At 36.3% G+C, this 20,418-nt stretch overlaps 1 long non-coding RNA gene across 1 annotated transcript; it reads left to right on the top strand.

The window, feature by feature from the left end:
• Positions 1 to 517: 517 nt before the first annotated feature.
• On the top strand, positions 518 to 20,209 carry LOC103673031. Its single transcript, XR_571286.2, has 3 exons — positions 518 to 636; positions 18,699 to 18,779; positions 19,063 to 20,209. It is a non-coding gene; the product is annotated as an uncharacterized LOC103673031 (long non-coding RNA).
• The last annotated feature ends 209 nt before the right edge of the window (positions 20,210 to 20,418 follow it).

The following is a 20,418-nucleotide window of genomic DNA, read 5'->3' as shown; positions in this document are numbered from 1 at the left end:
GCATTCTGGTGTCAAACATCCTATACGGCGGGATGTGGGGGGGATGTTTCTTAGGAATGAGAAATTGCTACGATAAAAATGATTTTATCTAGTGGAGGTAATATGCACCTCTGTAATTAAGTGTCTCATGTTATGGTGTAATTACTCCATGTCCTCACACTGACCTCCAGGAAAAGAGTGTCTAAATATTACATTATAATTTTAACATTTGTCTTTTTAAATAGTATAGTTCCTGTGCAATGCAGTGCATTGTGTTGATAAAATATCCAAGGCAATTTGCCGACAAAAGGGCATGTCAGCAGCAGTGAGATTCCTCCACTTTATTCTAGAGACCTCTGATATCTTGAAATCGACTTAAAAACAGTAATAAGGTTGAACAGATAGCTCAATCTCTGTGCTCATCAGTGTTTGGGGACGGTGTGAACTGTGGTTTCCCGCGACAGATTGTTCATTATGCACCATTCACAGCCCACTAATGACAGCAAACATTTTATGTTAACAGTATCAAGATCTGATGATGAGGAAAACTGGTTCAGAGTGTTGCCTGAAGGAGAGACACTTCTTGAACCTAAAGCAACTTTCCTCTTACCACGGTCCAAGCATGCAGTTTATCAAAGCGGGAGTGTCTACTTACTGGTAAGTAGGTAGGCATAATGGTAAGCACAATGCCATGCGGGGTCTTCCTGACCACAAGAGCACATCCTACCACTGCGATTGTTAATAGTGTGTGTGTGTGCATGCGTGCGCGCGCGCGCGCGCGTGTGTGTGTGTGTGTGTGTTTTAGTCAGGATGCTGAGCTGCTTTCTCTTCAAAAATAGAGTTGTATATATCTCAATAGTCTTATTATATATTCAAATTCTTGCCTTATCAAGGAAAGGTAATTCATTTTCTTTTGAAAAAGGAATCCACTAATATAAGTCTCGTGCATTTAGGTCCTCATGAGTTCTACGAATTTAACTCCTTTAAAGATTTTCTCAGCCTGGCATAATGGTTAATCTTATGGCTCTGGAATTAGATTACTTAAATTCCTATCTCGGCTTCTGCTGAGCTCGGTAACTTTGGGTAACTTGCTTAAAATCATCCTGCTATACAATTATCTGATGCAAATAGGGGTAATAATAGTACCTTCCCTTTAGGATTATTGTAAGAAACGAATGACTGAAACATATTAAGAGGTCAATAAATATTCACTATTAGAATGATACTTAATTACTAGTCAATAGCCTTGAAACCTACCCGTCTAGTTTATTTCTCTGTGTCAACAAAATCTCGATTACTTGTTCTGACAAGAGACTCTTAGGTAAAAATCAACACCTGGATTTTACAAGAAGGTTTTGAGGTTATTAAGTGTAAGAGGCAAGCTGAGTTTCAATTTGACAGTATTCCACAGTAATTTTAAAAATGCATGATTTTCTAAAGAACTAAATATACACTCTTGAATAAGGAGCACAATACTGAAAAATAATGAAAGTCAGCACGGTGTTATAACAAAGGGCATTAGCACCATACCTGAGTTACAATTACAGGTCTGTCATGTGGTCAACATCTCTAGGTCTTACATCTTCATCTACAACCTAGGATAATGCCATTTCCTTAATTAGGGCTGTTTTGAGGCTTAATTGAGATAATATAATTAAATCTTATAAATAAGAGCTAATGAGTAGAGGGTTTTTTTTAATAGGGAGAAAAGTCAGCATGGCAGGGGTTGGCTAGATATAGGCATATTGCTTCGAATTTCCCTTAACAATTCTGGTTCTATTTTTCTCTGTCTATGTCTATACAAATTATTCCCTGTTGCCCTACTTACTTACCTCTTTCTTTCACAGAATTTTCCTCTTGTTCCATGTGTATGTTTCCTCTTCTCTTCCCTTTTTGTCCTGCTAATTTTTTCCACTGAACTCAAAGTAGGATTTTGATGAAAGCATTTTCTAAGTTTGCTGAAAAGAGATTCATGTTTAAAATTACTCACAAAGTAGAATATAAGAATGGCTAACACACGTTGTTTTGAATAAGGGGAAATATGTATAAACGTATAATTGTCTACCATCAATTGACATGATATTCTGTAGGCCAGGTGTTGACAATATTTTTGTAAAGGACCAGACAGTAAATATATTAGATTTTGTAGACCATATGGTCTCTGTTGCAATTATTCAACTCTGCTGTTGTTGTGTGAAATCAACTGTAGACAATACATAAACAAATGAGCATGGCTATGTTCCAATAAAACTTTATTTATGGACACTGAAATTTGAATTTTATATAGTTTTCACATATCATGAAATATCGTTCTTCTTTTGATTTTTTTCCAACTGTTTAAAAGTGTAAAAAGCAACCATTTGCAACAACATGGATGGAGCTAGAGAGTATTATGCTAAGCAAAATAAGTCAGCCAGAGAAAAACAAATACCATATGATTTCACTCATATGTGGAATCGAAGAAACAAAACAAACAAAGGGGGAAAAAAAGAGAGGCAACCAAGAAACAGACTCTTAACTCTAGAGAACAAAATGAGGCTTACGGTCCAGGGATGTGGAGGAGCATGGGTATTGGGGAGGAAGGAGGGCACTTGCTGTGATGAGCACCGGGTGATGTCAGGAAGTGTTGCATCACTGTATTGTACACCTGAAACGCATGATACACTGTGTGTTAACTAATTGGAATTTAAATAAAAACTTTTAAAAAATGTAAAAACCATACTTCAACCACAGGATGTACTAAAACAGGCAATAGGCCAGATTTGATCCATGGGCCACAGTGTGCAGACCATCGCTTTAAGCTATGGGATTTATACTGATGTTAAGAAATGATATATTCAAAATGCACGCTAATTAAACATAGATTAGTAGAAACTGTCATATCAGGTTGAGTGGGAACAGATTATGGAAGACTTTGAATAACAAAAAGAGGCATTTAGGTAAGTGACATTGTCAGTAGATTGCTTTATTTATTCTTAAGTAGAATTAAGTGATAAAAACAACTTTTGAGGAAGATTCATCTGGAAATGCTGTGCAGTGTGGGCAGTGAAAGAAAATGAGCTAGAGTGAACTCCCAGCACACTTTTGCGTCAGCTAGCCCAGGTGTCAACTGAAGAGGGCCTTGGCGTGGCCGGCAGCTTTGAGAATCATGAGGGAGATGGGAAAGGAAGAATCAACAGAACTTCATAAACAATTGGACTTAAAAGTAAATGGAGGCGATAGTGAAATAAAATGGTGACTTTAAAGTCAGCAACTGGGATAAAACGAGAAAGTAAAAATGGGAAAGAGAAGTCATAATTTGAATTATGTATCTTTTCTAGACCAAATGACTAAGTACAATAGGGCTTCTCTCTTTTCCAAAGAGATTCACAAAAGAAAATCCTCTGAAGATTTTTCTTCGTCATTTTTTGTAGTTTAAACTGTTAGTTTTTATGTTGCAATTAACTAAGTCAGTAAGTTAGCTAAATAAGTAGAGACTAAATAAGACGAAATAAGCGCATTACTGGTCTTACCTACATGAGAGTAAAATAAGAAAAGTCTCACATAAAAATGCCATAGGCAACAACTGAAGTGATGATAGTTTAATAAAGCACAGAGTATATAAACACATTTGTTTTTCTTTGCTCTATTAGTATGTAATGGAAGAAAAATGGCGTTTCTCAGATCCTATTTTCTGGACATTTTTACAACATAACCTTCAAGGATGTGCATTCCAAGTAAAACCTTTACCAGTACTCTGAATCACTGACAATTAAATAACTCAACATTTTCAATAGAAAACTCAATTTCCAAGCTATCGTATCTCATTTCTTACCAGAGACATGCTACCCTACTCATGGCTCCGCTATGTGAACTTTTTCTCCATCAACTGAGAGAAGCGTTGTGCCTCTAAGAAGTAAGCATACAATAGGACCTTAGGGCTATGGAGTTCTAACTTCTTATTTTTCCCAATAAAAACTGTTTTTTACAAAATAAGGTATTCCCCCAAGCACAGATTGAGCTTAAATAACACATTTGGTTATTTCCTAGAAGTTTGGTGGTATTATGTGACAAGTTAAATGTATTCATTTCTATAACGTAATTGACAAATGGGCATGTGTGAAGCAGTTTTGGTCCTTGTGAGTTGTCTTTTGGTAATTTGAATGATCACTTCCCATTTCTTTTTTCACTCTGAGAAGCAAAACCATCTTTCTCTGTTTTAAACTAGCAAAGTGATATCCACCTATAAAAGCAGTTAGTATGTAACATCTTTATGTCATATCCGTGTATCTTTGGGATTGTCTGTGGCTAGCATAGCAAAAAGCCTTCTGCCAGAAGCAAGTGGTGTAGATAGTAAGTAGGTCAATTAACTCAAAAGGTTGTTTACAGTGAGAAATCATGAGATAATTTGTTATATGCATACACTAAAGTTTTTCTGTTAAGCTAAAACCTATAAATACCTGTTCATTAACTTTTTAAAAATATAAGACCAAAGTTGCTTTTTAAGGATGCGTCCAGGGATTGGAGTTCACTGTATTTTGTCTTAAATTGTACATATAATACATCTTATATGAAAGCCAGTTTTATTTTTAAGTGGAGCAAAAACTTAGAGACCATTGTGAAGTAGTCTAACTTAGGTAAGAAAAGACTTTAAGACATATTTAAATGTCTTTTTTCCTTCAGTTGTTTAAAGTTGTTTCTACTGAAGCTAATTCAGCCCTATTGGTGACTTATTGGGTCTTAAAGCATTCAACCCAGTTCTTCCAGAGAAAATATCAAAGAAACACTTTTATAATCATTTTTTATCAGTTTAAGCAATATTTAATTGAATTATATAATTATAATCATAAACGTAACTCATAGAAACATGTTTAGGAAAAAAATCCAAATTACCCTCATGGTAAAAACAAAAACATAAAAACCCTCAACTAGTGGAAGAAAAAATATTAGAGTACATAAGAGATCTTATTTTTGAGCATTTGGTATGATATGGACATCAGATATATCATCATAGAACTAATTAAGAGCGTTGGTTAATATGATGAAATATTTAAGTGGTAGTTGTATGGCATATATATTGGATTTTTGAAGTTGTTCTATTAATGTTCTTTAACACTTTTTTGAAAAATCTAGAAAGTACTACTAGGTTTTCAGCTCTTGAGAGTAAAAGATGAATCTTATAACTATATGACCATTGCCTGACATATAATAAACATTCAATTATTATTTGAATGGATAAATCAGTGGATGGTTGAATAAATAGCTACACCAAAGGGGAAAAGGATAATATGCTGACTTCTACATGGTTTCACAGGACATAAATCTAGATTACTAAGTTAATTTCACCATGGAAATGTACTCACCTTTATATTACTACGGGAAATGTTTTCTTTGCTCATTAGATAACAATATAGAAAGCCCATTCTCTTTGTAATTTTATTCTGTCTTAAACTAGCTCAACTAACCAGATCCTGCAATTTGTAATTTGACTTCCACTCTCAACAGAGTTGACATAATTTAAAGGTTAAGAGTGATCATCTAAACATCTAATTACGTACTTAACAGCAAACAAGATCAGGGAGATTGTCTGGGTAGCTGGTCACGTATTTTCATTTCTTCACTTTTTATACTCCTACCCCCTCAAGCTATACAGAATTTCCAAAATGCAAAACATTCAGGCTACATGCAGGCTAAGTTACCTGTGGGTAGTCTGATTCTCCTCCTACTGTATTTTCTAAGTCCATCTACTTTTCTTCTTAAAAATAGTAACCACTGACTACAAAATGGCATGCGGGCTTCTTATTCCTGCATCAAGAATGATTTCCCCCTGTAGTTTAATTGTGATCGTTGGTGTAAATTTTCTAACTTTTAAAAATGTTAATAATGATAGGTTTCTAAAAAATTTCATATTATAAAGTCATAAGAAAGTACAAAATCTTCATCTAATGCACTATTAAAATGGTGTCACTATGTGCAAATCACAGTAATATATTGAAGTTGCTTTGAATAAATACTTTCTTTTCAGTCCTCATAAAGCTATTGATATATCATATTACTTTTTATAGACTCTGTTCTGTGATATGATGTTCCTAGGTCTAAGTGTACCCAGCATGGGAAAAAAACTTTCCTTCTGATAAAATGACTTTCATTTTGCCCCCAAATATTTTTTGATGGTATCCAGTGAGCACAGAAGTCAAAAATCTAGTAACTCTTTCTTAGTTCTTCTTGATCTGTCTCCTTTCTTTTTGACTATTTTGTTCTCTGACAATAAATAAACTTACCTAGTTATTCTTCTAATATTTTTTCTTTCTATCCCTTAAATAGTTGTTCCTCAGGTTTTTTGTTTTGTTTTTTGTTTTGTTTTTTTGTTTGTTTGTTTGTTTTTTGTTTTTTTTTTTTAAAGAATTTATTTATTTATTTGACAGAGAGAGACAGCCAGTGAGAGAGGGAACACAGGCAGGGGGAGTGGGAGAGGAAGAAGCAGGCTCCCAGCGGAAGAGCCTGATGTGGGGCTCGATCCCAGAATGCTGGATCATGCCCTGAGCCGGAGGCAGATGTTTAACAACTGCACCACCCAGGCGCCCCCGTTTTGTTTTTTATTAAAGCACTCCTCATTTTTTTTTTTTTTTTACACAGTTAGCATTATGTGGACAACTCTTAAATCACTTTCTAAAATCCTGGCTTCCTTTTTAATTTTAGTCCTATAAAGCCTCACTTGGCTATTCAGTTGTCATCAAAACTAGAGTCACCATAACCCCCTTCTCAAATTAAGACATCTTGTTATTCAAGGGCTCCACGTTTCTGCACTTTCATCACCCATCATTGAAACTTAAATTCTAGAAGTCAATTGGCTTCTAAGTAGGTTCTGGTATCAACTTCAATGTGGGGAGGTTGGGGGCTTCCCACCCAGCACCAAATATTCTCCAGATACCAGCTGGGTGTCCTACAATTCAACTCAATTCTGACTCTATCTACCCAGAGATAGTAGATCCCACAGGTTGAGGGTTGAGTCCTACAAGACTAACCCCCACCCCCTGCTTCAGATGCCAGTCACACGTCCAAGTTATTATCTCTGCTTCTGACAGACTGACTACAGATTAGAAGTTCCCATAAACTCCTCCTCCAGTTCCGTTCTTTCATCAGAGCAATTCATAGAACTCAGAAGAAACATTGTAGTTACTAGACTACTAGTTAATTGTAAAAGGCTATAACTCAGGAAGAGCCAGATGGAAGAGATGTGTAGAGCAAGGTATGGGGGAATGGGTACAGAGAGTCCATGCCCTCTCCAGGTGCCTCACTCTCCCAGCACCTCCATGTGTTCACCAGTTAGAAAGTTCTCCAAAGTTCTCCAAACCCAGACATTTTTTTTTTTTAAAGATTTTATTGGTCAGAGAGAGAGAGAGAGAGAGAGAGAGTGCTCACGTACAAGCAGGAGGAAAGGCAAGCAGAGGAAGAAACAGGCTCCCCGCTGAGCAAGGACCCTGATGCAGGACTTGATCCCAGGACTCTGGGATCATGACCTAAGCTGAAGGCAGCTGCCCAACCAACTGGGCCCCCCCAGGTGTCCCTAAACCCAGACCTTTTTTATGGAGTCTTCATTGCATATGTATGATCGATTCATCATTTGCCATTAGTATTTTATTGAACTTCCAGTCCCCCACCCCTTCCCCGGAGGTTGGGGAGGTGGGATATAAAGTTCCAACCCTCTAATCACATTTTTTTTCATTTTTCCTCACTCTTCATATTCTAGATTGAACATGTATATTAGTGACTATTATGTGCCAGTGTCACATAAGATCCTGGAGAACTAAAACCTGCCAACTCATTGTTCCTGATCTGGAGAACACTTAACTTACTCATACAGAGTGAAAGAGGTTACGGGAAGAAGACAATTAAGACGATAAGGGGGAAAATGAGCAGTCAATTTAAAATTTGTATTAGATTTTGAAGACAGAATGGGATTTTGGCTGACAAAGAAAGGACAGAAAGAACACATCAGAGCTCATGTTTTCATTCTTTGGGTATTTGTTTGTGCTCTTCTTTCTGCCTGTAATTACCTCTCCTTAATCTCTACTTATCAAAATCCCACTGGTTTTAGGGTTCATCATCTTGTTCAATATTTTTCAACCAATTGCAAATGTGTGTGTCAATCTTATTAACTTTAGTATCTCCTGCTAACACTAGCATTGTGTTTGGCACATGGTAGGTGTTCAAAAATATATTTTGCTAAAGTAACAACTAACTGCATAAGGAAATGAGCTATTCAGGAAAACAAAGTTTATACACGGAGTTTCAAATTGCCCAGGCTTTTTCTGCTGTATTCACATATGAAATCAGGAACTGACATTGGGATCCCCATTGTGAAGTGCAGTGTAAAAACTCTGGTGACTTGTAGTCAGAGATAATCAGTCTTTTCACATCAGGTGATGTCCACAACAAATGTTATGACCTATTGTTCTAGTGTCTTCATAGTTAGGAAGGAGCTGAAGTTTAATTACAAATGGAAATTCAACTATAGTGAATAATAGTTATCTGGATCTTCAGTTTCTCGTAATCTTCTGTTCTACTTTTTTCAAACTGTAACTAACACTTGGTCCATCATCTGAATTCAGGAAAAGTTGATTTTTACTAATTCACTCACCGAAATATTTTGTGCTCGTAGAAGTAAAAATATAATGACATTTACTATTTATTGGGTGCTTGCAATATGCTACTCACTCTACATAGGTTACTTCACTTAATCTTTATAGCCACCCAGTTAATTATTCATATCCCATTTTATGGATGGAACTAAGGATGGGAGTGATAAAGTAATTGCCTGTTTATAGTCCTAGGAGGTAAAGGCACTATATTTGGAAACTAGGTCTAACATTAAAAAGCTGGTTTTTAATGTTAAACACCCTGCCCTCAACCACATAAAAAACAAACTTGACATATAAGGGGACATGAATGTTGAATGGGTTGCTGCTCATGTTCACAGTCATCAACGGAGAAAAATAGATTTGCTTTATTCATTGTATATCATGAGCATAAAATCATGATTTATTTTAGAATTTATGTTTAGGTGGGGCCATTCTCTCAGCTTCAGCTTTTAGTCTTTGAAATAATCCAATTGGATTTGATGAATTGTATAGGTCCTTCAAGCTCTAACATCTGTAAGTCTTCACTCTGAATAGTTAAAAGGGCTTGCTTAGCTGCAGGCTGAATAAATGTTTTCTTTTAGAGGTTAAAATCCACACTTGCTGGATATTGAAGAGAAGATGACACTTGTCAAATATACCCCAAGAAAGCTGAAAAATAAAATGGCTGCTCTTCCATTCCTCGTAATATTCTATCAATTGTGGCTTTAATTGCTATGACACTGACAAAACAACCAGGGAAAACTTGAGGTTGAAAAAGCCAGTCAGTGTTTTGGGCTGTATTATGGAATAACAAAGTTGGAATTCTTTTCATTCTCTTCTTCTCACTGAATTAATTTATGGTTTTCATTTCATATCAACACATTCACTGAAGAGCTACTCAAACTTGGCAGTCACCCCTCCCCTGACACTCCTTCATACAATGGCTTGAAAGATACATTTTTTTTTTAACTTCCTTTTTTCCTCTTCTTTTGTCTTCCTGGGGTGTTATATATCTAAGTGACAGGAGTCTTACAAAAATTTAGGAAGATAAACACTCTGCGTCTGTTAGGTACAACAGAAGGATTCATACATCACTTAAGAATTTCCCTCCTCACCTGTCTGGTGTGGGGGAGGACAATAACCCTGAATGGGCTCAGTACCTCATGGCTGATTGCTGTCCAGGACATCATTATCGGTGATCTTGTCTTGTCATTGGTTTATGGATGTCACAGAGGACGGTGGTCTCAAACTGGGATCTCTGCAGCAGGGCCAGGAATCATTATAGGTTATTATCCACTTGCAAGATGATGAATGCTATGTTAAGATTCGAAACGGCTTTAGGAGGTAATTTTCAAAGAAATATACATCTTATCATTTTTCTACAAAATTTCCACTTTAAAAAAGTAGATGGCTTATCATTATTTTGTAAATAAATTTTGATATTTTAAGATGTGTTTAATGGTCAATTCTCCAAATCCTAGTCAACCTGGAAACCAGAAATCTGGAAAACATGTCTGTAATACTCTTAGTGAAAAGTCTAGGATACCAATTGCCCCTGATTTCATATGAAACCAGATTGGCTTATTATTATTATTATTGGCTCCTCAGTGAATTGATTGAACTGGAGCTGAATTCCTTGCTCAATCATTACATATGCAAAACTTACATTATACAATGGTTTTGAGTCATGGCAGGCTTCTCAGGGAATTTAATGACCAACTTGTGTTTAGTGGACCAGATGCCAGATTTGCAGCTTCTCCTACATTTAGCATGACAGTGAGCTGCCACTGCCAACACTGTCTATCTGCAAGGCATTGCTTACGGGTTGGAGAAGGACCGCTGGCCACATCCAATGGGGGGGCTAACCCGTAGAGGTCTGGGTAACCCTACTACATGCACTGCCTTCTCCCAAACCACAAATGCTGCACTCAAATCGTTATTATTTTTACTTAGGGGAAAGTGAAATAAATTAACATCCTAGGTACTTGGGTGGGAGCCAGGCTGCAGAGGCCTTCTCCTGGATTTGTATTGGCTGTGTTAGATTTGGGGATATGTTCTGCGGGCCTGTTCTATCCATAGGAGACGCCTGAGATTCCGACATTAGTCTGCACTTGCTTGACAAAGGAAGCATCCCCAGCCCCCCCTCATGCATCTCTGAATATCTAACAATCACCTTTCCATGACAGCTTTTCCTCCTCAAATACATTCTATATTAAAACCCTGCTTTATACAACCTTTGCATGGCTCTGCATATGAAATACTAAAACATCATCAGTTTTAATGAAATAGTCAACCTACTACTTGAAGAATTTATATTTATGGCCAGCAGACTAGCTACCCTCCAACATGAGCTAGGTGATGCATTTCTAGAAACTTCAAATTAATCCTTTTCATTACAGAAGTAGGTACCCATGAAAATGAATAGAAATAGCTGATCTCATTAAAGGCTGAATTGAAACCAATTCTTATGGTGGCGGTGGCTACAACCTGTGATAATTTCCCTAGCTGCTGTATGAGTTAAGTCCTGTAATTACTTTTAAAAAATTCTAAATAGCATAATTTTAGGTTATATTGTATTTTTTATGTGTATATTTGTATGTATGTTGGAGAACAGGGTATAGAGATGTATTTAAATAAGCTTGAATTTTAATTGGGTTGGCTTGGTTTTTATATTCATAGGGCTTTATACATGTCTTTCTACAGACACAACTTTTTCCCTCTAATTCTTTTTGATTCTCATTCTCATTTTGTGAGACTGATCCTTAGATTATGACTCTCGTTATAAATGCATACTATGCTAGAGGGCTATTTTTATGCTCACAGACTCAAATCATTCTGGGATTTTAATTTCTCTTCTATAGTTCGAAACAAATTTTTAAATTTAAAAAGATGAAGACATTTGTCCTTGCCCTAGGGCCCTGATTTAAGGTTTAGACAGAAGGTTAAATATCAAAACTTTAATATAAATCAAGTGAATACATTTCTGAATAAAGGTCTGGTGCCATCTGCAGAGGGCATTGATTCCTCTAGCCAGAGGGCCAGGGAGTCTGTTTACAAAAGAATATACAATTTAGACAGAACAAGTGCCCTTCTATCAAATAGAAGAGAAGAGTCATGTTCATTTGTCATTACAAGCACACCATTTCCTTTTTGGTGAGTTAATGCCCTTCCTTAAAAGGAGATTAGTCCTTTAAAGTAAGGAAATTGGAGCTGGCAGCTAGCATCCAGGAGTAGATACAGCTTAGAAATTCTTTAAAAGCCTGAGCTCCGTCTGACCCATTCAGAATCTCGTAAAAACATCACCGGAGAATACTGGTAGTATCCACATTCACCCACCAGGATTATTTCAGAATCACGACCACATGACTTTTCACAGTAAGAATCTGTATGCAAATAGACATCAGTTCTCAATGGACACTCTGGAAACTCTTTGGTTAATGCAGCAAGAAAGTAAGCACAAAGACCGTGAGGGACAGATATTAATCTTAAGATATGACAGGAAGGGTCATACCTTGATTTTAGCTAACGTCTGTCCTCTACAAGTAGATGACCCCAGTTTCTTTAATAACTTACCCTCAAAATTAGATGCAATGGGTAATTATCTTGGTAGAGAATTTAAATTCAGCCTTTGATTCCTTTCACAGATGAATCTCATACTATGAACACAAGGATAATAATAGGCCAAGGAGCATTTAAATATTTATGCAGATTCTACTTCAATTTATATTTGGAAACTTTGCAACCCTGGTAGAAAGAATATTTCTCTTCTCACTGCATACTATAATTTCTAGGACTTTAAAAGTAAATATTTTAGTACAGAAAAGCAGTGGAGAAGCTCAGTGACCCTGTAGCTTTGAATAAAGACAATTCTATTAAACTTTCATTTATAAGTCACAATCAGGGAATTGGCTGAGAATAACAATATGCACCATAAATAAATTGAAAATTGTTACGGGTATTCTAATGTAATAAAAATATACACAACGCCAATACCATATTAAAGATATTTTAATATTTCCTTAATGGTTTCAAAGCCACTTAGAAAACTTGCCTCAATTTAGGATCTTCATTAATGGCATTGCAATCTTGGGGAAAAAATTACTTTTTAAGTTATCTGGGCTGTTTGAATTTAGGACAAAAGCCTGATTGTTAGGATAATTTGTTTTATATAAACCAAGGCTTTAGACTTTTTTCCAGCAAGTTATTATGAGGTATATTATCTCAGTAATGATAATACTGCCCTTATTTTTACAATAGTTGTGATAGCAAAACAAAGAGTAGAAAACCTAGAGAGGCTTATTATTATAGATGGACAAGCAATAAAAGGAAGGGTAAAAGTCTGTATGGATGTACTGTAATATGAAAAATAAATAAATAAACCACTCTGTTATACTTTGTTCAAACCCTGGCTGTAAAATGAACTAGCTGTGTGATTTGCAAAATGTTAGTTCTGAACATCATAGTTTCTTTTTTTTTTTTTTTAAGATTTTATTTATTTATTTGATGGAGAGAGAGACAGCCAGCGAGAGAGGGAACACAGGCAGGGGGAGTGGGAGAGGAAGAAACAGGCTCCCAGCGAAGGAGCCTGCTGTGGGGCTCGATCCCAGGACTCTGGGATCACGCCCTGAGCCGAAGGCAGATGCTTAACGACTGAGCCACCCAGGCACCCCTGAACATCATAGTTTCTTCATTCATACACATAAACATAGTTCATATTGCATTCGACCATTGTGGGCATTAAAGGGGATGATATGATATATGGGATGTGCTTGTAATATAATGTTTATTATATATGTCTATCCCCACTACCCTCTTAGGGGAGAGAAGGGTCAGGCTGCAATGGTTACTCTCATCCTAGACCATTTTAGGTCTCAGAAGAAAGATTTCTTCATTTCCTGGTTCTCGGATTTTTCTTCCAGGCAGATATGCCAACCAGTAGGTCAGGCAGAACCTTGCGGGCGTGCAAGCTCATTTATTATGGGCGCTCATATGATGAGCGTCAGTAGGCAAAGCAAATGGTATGCAGTGCTTCGGAGCTCAGGTGAACTTGTGATATAATTTAGCCTTCTTGTACTTAACTCTAATTCCTTTCCTCATGACCTTTCCGTTTTTCTGCAACATAAGTACCTACTAAACCTGATTCAAAACCTAACCCCTAAGGTAGATCTAAATGTCCTCATGTGATTCAGCCTGTACTATACACTTCATTTCCAAGCACCATTATAACAGCATTATCGCACAGATGAATACCACTGCCATCTAAGTGGGGGTGGATTCTACACTGGGCAGGTTTTATTGAAAACAGTATCAATGTGCTTCACCTTCCACATTGTTTACAGTTCTCTTCATTTGTGATGGTTAAGAATTCAATAAACCAGTAGTAAAACGTAGTTGTATAGATAATGTAGCCACAATTCAAGCACCCAGTCTTTAGTCTTGTATTGGTCAAAGAAAAAAAAAATAGCCACAAAAAAGAAATGTCAAAAAAATTAAGTTGATTGCATGTCTCAAGCTCCACAAGAAGATACAAGGTTCATAGTGATGTGACTCTCCTATCTATCTTCAGCAAAACCGGTATCAAACCCCAATATCTGAATCACCTAAAAAAGTGCCTTCCCCAACCTTCCAGTCTCTAGTGCAATTTCTTTCAGTTTTCCCATAATATTGCATCACAATAATACAAAGATATGTTTGGAATTGCAGAATGCTCCTCATGTTTGAGAAAAAGGAAGAAAATTAGTAGACAGAGCAAGAAACACCTCTAGTGAGAAGTGGATAGGGAAAGGCTGAAACCATTAGGATTTTTATTTCAGTTTTCAAATCTGCAAGCTTCAGCTACCATAGGGCAGAGGACAGAGTAGAAGAACCAAAGAGGTACGTTGGACAATGAGTATTGTCAATGGAGTAGTGAAGCAACTTAGTAACATGGGAATCAAAAGAGAAAAATATTTCTGCTTTATTAATGTTTTGTGATTTAAGCTCTGATAGAAACAAATTTTAGAGATTATAAAAAGGACATCAGACAACATAGAGGACATAGAGGGTATTATACTGAATGAAATAAGTCAGACTGAGAAAGACAAATAACATGATTTTACTCATAAGTGGAATCTAAAAAAAAAGTAAACAAAAACAAAAAGCCACAAATGAACGAACAAACAAAAAGCAGCATCAGACCTATAAATACAGAGAACAAACTAATGGTTTCCTTGAAAGGGGGGGGTTGCACAAAATGGGTGAAGGGAGTGGGAGATACAGGCTTCCAATTATGGAATGAATGAGTCACAGGAATAAAAGGCACGGCATAGGGAATATAGCCAATGATACGGTTAATAGTGATGTTTGGGGACAGGTGGTAGCCATACTTGTGGTGAACATAGCATAATACATTAACTTGTTGAATCACTATGTTGTACACCTGAAACTAATATAACATTGCGTGTCAACTATGCTGAAATAAAAACAAACAAATAAGTAAATATGTACTTACATACATACATACAGATTAAGAAGACATGAATCTGAGTTTTGTATTCTGGCTGACTGCAGTTTACTCAACATATCTTTTGTTTGGAGATACTTTCTCTTTCTTTTTCAACACTGATCAATTAAATCAATGAAATATTATAAATATAATAAGTTTTTATTGCCCACTGCCTTAGTAAATAAAAAATAACAAATGTCTGATGGTAATTTATAAATTATGAATAAGTAGCTCTTCTCCAATAAATAATTCCTGAAATGGCTTAGGATGAAAGCAAATGTTCTGTGTTGCCTGTCTTCATTATGCTCTAGAAATGCTTCAGTCCTGATATAGGCAGAGAGGTTGACCAGAAAACTCTGTTACCTTCATTCTTCCATGCTAAGATTCTATAATTCAAATATAAAAATGAATGAATTTAAAATGAGTATTTCAAAAGGGCATAATCCCCAGTTTAAACTGACTATCCCAGGGGTGCCTGGGTGGCTCAGCCGTTAAGCATCTGCCTTTGGCTCAGGGTGTGATCCCAGGGTCCTGGGATCGAGCCCCACAGCAGGCTCCTCTGCTGGGAGCCTGCTTCTTCCTCTCCCACTCCCCCTGCTTGTGTTCCCTCTCTCGCTGGCTGTCTCTCTCTGTGTCAAGTAAATAAATATAATCTTTAAAAAAATAAAACAAAATAAAATAAAAAATAAACTGACTATCCCCTAAATCCTATTTTGTTATTTTTGTTGGGTTCCTTGGTTTCTTAATTTTCTATTTAGTATTTAGAATCTCAGGGCTGGTTTTCTCCTTACATTTATTTAGAGCTTTTATTTTGTATATGCCAACATTTATTTCTGTATTCAGTGCTAAACAGGTTCTTTTCAGTGAGTACTTCTTTTCCCCTTCCACTACCCTCCCAACTTCCTTCAGATCCATCAATGCTAATGGTCTCTGAATTTATAGCTTTTCAAAAAGGTAAATCTGCCAAACAAACAAACAAAAAAAAACCACATTGGTCAATTCATTTAAAGTGATTTCAGAGGCTGTCAAGATAAAGATTTAGATGACATAAACAAACAAAGAAATATTAACAGATTAAGAAGTCGTAATTGGAACATAGGAATAAATATATCTGATTAAAAAATGAGTCAATTATTTTATAAATGAATCCTTTCTATGCACAGCCATAGCGTAATTGCATTTTACAATTTATGTATGTATGTATGTATGTATTTATTTATTTATTTTAAATAAGCTCTATGCCCAACTTGGAACTCAAACTCATGACCTCGAGATCAGGAGTCCCACACTCCACCAATTGAGCCAGCCAGGCAGCCTGCGTTTTACAGCTTTTTGAAACCTTAGTAATATGGCTGTTTAAAAGTTTTATTTCTACTGATTTATATGTGTTGTAATAGCAGCTATGCACTGTGCACTCACTCTTTGCCGAGAATTATATTAGCATTAAAAAGGTTATTTTACTGAATTCTTACATTACGGCCTATGTAATAGGTATTATTAATCTTGTTTTACCAATTAAAAAAAAAGTACTTCCAAAGGTAAGGTAAATTTCCCAATTCCACATAAGTAATAAACGTCAATTCTGGCATTCAAAGTCAAGTCTATTGTTCTCCAGAGTCTAAGACTATTGCCTTTACACAATGATAACCCAAAAACTTGATTTCCAAATTTCAAATAGAAAATATTTACTAAAAATTATTATTCCTTTTTTGAATTTTTTTCTTTGATCTATTATGAGTTCATTTAGACTTATGGAATCTTAATGGGCCCTTCTCTAACTTTCATTTGACTCAGGAATCCTCTCTACAGTATTAGTGATAGATCTGTTGCTTCTTGGTAGGGTTTCTAATAGCAGGAAAATCTTGTTCTTTTAAGGCATCAGTGTATCTACACCAATCAGAGACCACTGTAATTTTTTTTATTCTCTATTATTGAGTAGATATTTGCCTTTATTAACAGCTACCATCAATTCTAATTCTGCAGTAACCAGAACATGTAACAAAAGTCTCTATAAAAGTCTGAGACTGAAGAGGAAGTAAGCAAAAGAGTAAGTAAAGCTTGGTGTATAGGTATTCTAAATACAAATAACAATAAATTCATGACAATATTCAATCCTAGGATGGTTGGGAAAATGATTTATTTTCTAGCCTTAAAAAATTTATAATCTGGAATCCTATCTGGGGTGCATTATTATTTTAATGCAATAATATTGTAGCAACAGAACCATGTAATACTATGATAATCCTGTAGAAAATGTGGAGAATTGTTCTGAGTCAGATGTAGCTAAGGTTATCCAGTGAGGAAATCATTTTAAATCGGGTATAAGAGTGTGAAAATGCAAATAATGATGATGATAATAATAATAATACTAATGTTTCAAAACATTCCATGTGACATTTGATAATATAAAACAATAAAGAAGACGTTTCCGGCATAGACAATGTTTGGTGGAAATGCTTTGGAAGGACCTAAATCAAATATATGACATACTGTTCCACATTATCAGCATTCTTATGTAGAATAGCCAATAGCTTTTTGATAGTATGTATAGTTCACGAAACTGAGCAATTATAAAGAAGGCAAACATGATATTTACTTTTTATACTATTGAAAATCTTCTCAAAAGGAATGCTGGGGTGTTTAAAGTAGACCGACTAGCTAGTTGCAGGACTGTCCTCTAGCTGGAAGAGACCGAGGGGTTAGCAGTTCTTTGGGACCCTGCCTGAAAAGCGTCATCAATGTGCAGGGCAGGAAAGAACTAAATGCAGGTATAAGTTGTACATTATCCACCTGAAGCAGTTGTTCACATTGCTTTAGTCAAAGTGCCTGATCTGATATATAATAGTTCCAATCAAGCACCAGGGCAGACACCACTGTGGAACATTGATCTTCTAATCCTTTCTGTGTTCATCTTTCATTTTACTTGTTCAAAGCCTGTCTTGTGTCCTCCTCTCCTGACTACTTGTCCCTACATTCACCCGTACTTCCATCACCAGAATCACTCTCATCGGAATCATCAGTACTTTTGTAAAGTCAGTGTGGGGCTTCCCGTGGAGTGCGTGTCTGAATCACATGCTAGTTGCAGCCCCACTACTTCCTAAGTGTGTGATCTTGGGAAGGTGATGTACATGTTTGGGCTTCTATTTACTCTTCTACTAAGTAATACTGTTTCTATGCACTAACTTACTTAACCATCTTAAGAATCTATTGAGGTAATTTGTGCTATAGTTTACATTTTACAAATTAAGTAAAGAACTTGCCCAAGTTTACAAAGCAACTGAAAATTTGCAGAAATAAAGACTCTCTCCCAGGCAATCTAGCTCCAGAGTCCAGTAATCTTGACCATTGTGTTCCATCACTTCTGTAATATTACCTAGCAGCTGTAACTTTGAAGCTTTTTTTTTTTAACTTTGACTCTTAATACTATTTGGCTCTATGTTTAAAAGAAATGAAATTTTATGTGCTCATCTCTGTTTCACAGGAAACTGTGTCATTCAGATTACCAGTCTTTAACCTCATGGAGTAGTCAGAGCAAAATAACAGCTAATACCCAATGTGTTCTGTTAGGATGAGTGATTTATTTGCCAAGTGAATTCAAATTTTACTTTTGTTTCATTTCATTTTTCATTCAACAGTTGGAGCCATTCTTGGACCTTCCTCTACGACTCCTCATGAACTTGTTTCACTACTTAAGGGCTCCTGTAGCTGTGAACTGGGTAGGAGAAAACATCTGTTGGAAGACTCTAACTCATGTTATTTGTAATGAAGTAGGTAGCCTTTTGGACTCCCATCCTAACATAGGATTTCATCATCTATAATAATTCTTAAAATTATTATGTGTAATAACAATAATTTATAGTAGATCAATAGTAATTTGAACTACAATGTATATCTCTATCCCATTGGATTTTATCTGTATTATCATGTTAAATCTCACCACACTCCTGATTAATCTCTTTCCATTTGGCTTCTTCAATGTGTCTTTTGATTCCTGAATAGCCTCAAGAGATGCTTTTAGAAGGACTTTCCAACTTTTGATGTCCACGGGGCGATGGCATGCAACTGCTCTATGGTACTCCCGGAAGATGCTGCTAATAGATCTCCAACCAAAACCCTCTTTGGAAGAAACCAGTCTTTATTGTTACGGTTGGTATTGCCAGCATTGTGAAGAAGAACATGAGTGAAACGCTTACACATTATTCAAAGAAGTAGCTGAAAATACCTGAGACTTATCTCTGAACCTCCGAGAAGGTATTCCCATCCCCTCCCTTTGTTTGCCTTTTTTGCGTGGAGTGTTCTTTCCAGTCATACTGTAGAAACCTACCAGGGGTTTATTTGTGATTATGGCTGGTTTGCACACTTCAGGGCTCTCCAGACTGTGGAAGGGATGGTCACAAATCGAAAGCCAGCACATTACCCAGCACTTCCTGTGCTCTCACTTAGCATGCCTTTGTGAATATGTAGCCTTTTTCATTTTCCCAGCTGAGTCCCCAGACCTATTATTAGCATATTATGATTTACAAGAGAGTGGGTTTTTTAATAACAACACTGAGATAGCAAAATCCATTTGTTCATCCGAAGAGGTTTGAGAGCACATTATAAGCGCAGGGTGGTCAGTATAAAAACTGACACAAGTACACAGTCCATGATTGTTCCTAATTGAAGAAAACACCAAATTAGAGCCAAAAGGCTGGGAAATAAATTGTTTACCACAGTAAATCATTCTCATAAGTATAATTATTTAGAACATTTGAACTCTATTTGGGGTTATAAACAGTGATGTGGGTTTCACCAGGAACACTAGACAGCTGGTTGGCTTTAAATCTTAGTGGCAACCACATTGGAGGCTGCCAGGGGCTTCTACTGTTCCCTTTTAGCTAAAGGCAGGATTACTGAAGCTGCATTATATCCTCCATCTCATTTTCAGCTCTATTGCACCAATTATGCTGCATTGAGGCTTATAGGGGCTTACACTGAGTCTCAGATAGATGGAAGAAGCCAGTCTATATTCTTTGTGATAAAAATAGTCATTAATTACTGAGACTTGTAAACCGCTTAGCATCCTTCTTAATGTGGCCCGTCAGGTGCTTCTCCTCATTCTATAGCTAATCAGCAAAAGAGGAGAAAAATCCTCAGGAAGAAGATGATCTTTTTTGGCTCAAACAGAAAGCCAAGGTTAAAAATAAATCTAAAATACACTGTAAATCTAAGCCCATGTGCACTCACTGGCAAAATACTGTCTTGTTTTCTTTTCAATCAGTGTTGATGAGAGAAAAATTTCTTATAACGTTGTCCCATGGGGAAATTAATTATCAATATAATTTTTTTCCCTCTCTGATGGAAAACAATGCGTTC

Source organism: Ursus maritimus, unplaced genomic scaffold, assembly GCF_017311325.1.
Source record: "Ursus maritimus isolate PB19 unplaced genomic scaffold, ASM1731132v1 scaffold_4, whole genome shotgun sequence".
In the NCBI taxonomy this organism is placed as follows: Eukaryota; Metazoa; Chordata; class Mammalia; order Carnivora; family Ursidae; genus Ursus; species Ursus maritimus.
This window is presented reverse-complemented; position numbering and strand designations above follow the sequence as displayed.